Source organism: Athene cunicularia (assembly GCF_003259725.1).
Source record: "Athene cunicularia isolate RWA chromosome 2 unlocalized genomic scaffold, athCun1 chr2_part1, whole genome shotgun sequence".
Lineage (NCBI taxonomy): Eukaryota > Metazoa > Chordata > Aves > Strigiformes > Strigidae > Athene > Athene cunicularia.
Genome location: NW_020799095.1, coordinates 112,555,485 through 112,558,948, shown reverse-complemented (window position 1 = coordinate 112,558,948; position 3,464 = coordinate 112,555,485).

Here is a 3,464-nt window from a genome sequence, read left to right as displayed (position 1 = left end):
GGGCAGGAGCGGGAGCTGCGCGGCCGCCCCCTCCCCTCCTCGCCTCTCCGGAGCCTGTGCTGTGAATGCAGTGACAGCGGCGAGAGCGGCGAGAGGGAGCGGAAGACATTAGAGACCGCGGTGCCGAAAAATGAGGGAAAAAATTAATATAAATTCGCCCCCCGCCTCAAACCGGCCGAATTTCGCACAGAAATTTCCCCCGTGGACCCGGCTACCCGTGGGGTGTCCCCCGGACCTGGCGGCTGCGTCTTTGGGGGGATCCGGAGTGACTTTGGGGCACTCGACCCCCCTTTCCCGTCGTTTTTTGGACAAAAGTTTTTTTTTTCGTAATAAAGAAACGAATTTGCCTGCTCTCCCCCTCCGAGTGGCCCAGAAGCTTTTCCCTTCCCCATCGGTGTGTGTTTAGAGAAAAGTGTGAACCCAAGTAAGTGCTGAGTCGTGTTGCATTGGGGAGGGGGGTTTGCTAACTGAAAGCAGGAGAGATCCGGAGAGAGAGAGAGAGAGAGAGCAGGGACAGCTTGTTGTCAGTATCATAAACAACCAAAATGGAGGGAGAACTGAGGCATATAACAAAATAAAAATCAGAAAAAAATGCCAAAAAATACCTAAAAATCGGGGCTGCTCCCCCTTTTCTTCCTCAAGGTAACAGAATAAAACCCGTGTCTTCCCGAGGCCGTTTTAAGGTTTCAGGGAGCAAGGAGTTAATATTTATTATTTTTTTTTGTTGATGAATTCTTTGGAAAGGCAAAAGCCTCTTATAACTCGCCACCGACAATGAGAAAACGTGAAAATCTCTTTCAGGAGAGAGAGGTAGGGGGAGATGATAGTGCAGAAAGTGCATAACTTGGGGGTTATGTGGAGTGATCCTAGATAAGATAAATGCTGTATGTGCTGCTTTATAACTTCCTTTTTTAATGCTTTTTTTGTATGTTGGGGGGGCTGGGGGCCATGGGGGCTTCTTTCTTTTCCTCTGTCTTTTTTTTTTTTCCTTTTTTTTTTTTTTTTTTTTTTTTTTTTTTTTTTTTTTTTTTTTTTTTTTGGGACCGGAATGTAATGCCTTTGTAGTGTCATTTTCCTGATCTAATTAGGATGTGTGAGGCAAAGAGTAAACCTTTCCGGTTTATAAAGTGCATTTTCGTTGCCTTTGAATTTCAAGTTTTCCTGGTGGCTCCCTCCTCTATTTAAACTGGATTCTTCATAGTAGTGTGGGGTTGAGGTAATGCTCCACAGGGAAAGCAGAGAGGGCTCAGGGGCAGGGCACCTCTTCTGCGGGTGATTGCTGATTTCCCTGGCACGTTCAGTTCACCTGTTTGTCTCCTTCAAAGAATGTATTCTGCAGTTTCCTCGTTTTATTTATATAAAATAATGATTCCTCATCTCGCCTCACATTGAAGTTAATGCGAAAGTGCTGCTGATGTTGGTTCCACGTGGGATCAGGGACATAGCAGGGCATTTTAAAGAGACAGCTTCTCTTTTCCTAGGGTTATCATCACCTCTGCAGCACCTCTGTCCCTAGCAGAGGGATGGTTCGTTGTTTTTTTTTTTTAGTGGAAAGGTATCAAATCGGCCCTGGTCTGATAAATTAAGGCATGATAATAAGGGAAAACGTGCAGATTCGTTTGGATCAAAGCAGTTCTTTTGTGTATAGCAGGTCTTCAGGGGAGTTTTCTTGGTGTGTTAATTAAAATGCTGTGTTTTGGAGAGCGTTTTTTGGAATGAGTGTTGCAGAAATTAAATAGTCTTAAGTTGTTTAATACTAAAATCTAGTGCTGTTCCGCTAGCTATGAATTCCCTGGGAGGAGACCTGTGTGCATAGGGCAGTTTCACAGACATTTTGTAGATGTTGTGGAGTGCTTTATTTGTACTTAGAATAAATTCAGTTTTGTTGGCGACACCTGAGTTTGTTGAAAAGTATTGTAGAGCTTGTTCTATACTTAAATCTTCTGAACAGTCCCAAAAGTTTTTGAAAATAGTGAAAATAACTGTAAGTTTTAATTGGCCAAAGTAGGGGCTTTTTACAAGTACACCTTAGCTGTGTAATTATAACATCATTGGAAGAATTGCCCCTGGCTTTCTTTAAAAAAAGAAAAATCATCCTAACTGTGGTCTAGTTTCATGTATATATGTGCGTGTGTGTGTGCATGCATGCTTTTAGCATGGGTTCTGGCTGGTACAGTTTTTTGCTTAATTTTTAACTTGTAAATGTTTGACTGTAATGATGTGAAATCCTCTGCTTGTCCCTATTACTTCCTATGTATTTTAATTTTCAGTGAAATATCCTATTAAAAAAATTAGCATCGCCTCTTAACATGGCAATTTGATATCTTTATGAGGAGTTATGATGTTCCCTTTGCACATGCCTTGTTTTTGTAGTCTTTGTATTCTAGATTAAAAGTTGAATACAGGTATGTGATTCTCAAGGGGGAAGATGGAGTACTGAACTTGTAGGGAGGCTATTTCAGCTAATGTTTTCTTTGAACCTGTGGAAGTTGAGTATCAGTTTGTGATAGCCCTCCGTGTTGAATATAATGTGTTCTCAAATGATCTGTACCTTTTCTGCCAGTGTGACCAAAGAAACTGTTGTACAGTAGTTGTTGACTAGGATAGTCTTGTGGTTAGAGATTTTAGAGGAAATTTCAAAGTTTTCCAGTGACTCACAGTTGTGAAAATTAAATCACATTAACTACTCTTGCGCTAGAAAAAAAGACTCATTAAGGAAGACAGATTAATCAGTTCGTATAAAGGAATGAAATTGAACATTTTTCCAAAAGTGTCTTTTATGGTTTAGAGATCCCTTTTATAGTTAGCAAGAACTCATACTTCAGAGTTCCTTTCCAGATATTTCTTACTGATCTCTTCTTTTCATTGATTGAAGTAATGCTTTCCTGAAATGCGTAGAAATTTGATAAATTAATAGCAGTTCACCCTGTGTTGGTGTTTTTAACGTACCAGGGTAGATAGATAGTTCTGTAGATGTGCAGAACTAACTTTATTAAACTAGTTTATGGTACTGATAACAGTATTTAAGAACTCTTGAAATACTGTGTCTGCGACCATCAGTGTGAAATGTTTTATGTGTTACTAAATTTTTACCTAATTAAGAGCTTCTAAATCATTATTATTGTAATTCTTTAAATAGGTATAGGCACTGCTAATAACAACACTGAAGAAGCACATGTTGTGGAGTATCTTTCTTGACTTACTGTTATGTATCACAAAGTAATTTCAGTGTATCCAACCACAGTACAAAATTCAGGGCATGGGGAGGAGGAAGAGGAAAGGGTGTTCTCACAGAATTTGATACTCTTCTATGCTGGGTTTAATTTTAAGGTATAATCCATATGGTGATAACAATAGCAGAAGATAAATGTTTAGGACTAGTTTTTAGAAACTTATTCTCTTTTTGTAGAAAACCTAATTCTTCTTTATAGGGATGATGTGGTATTTAATAAAAATAGAAGTAA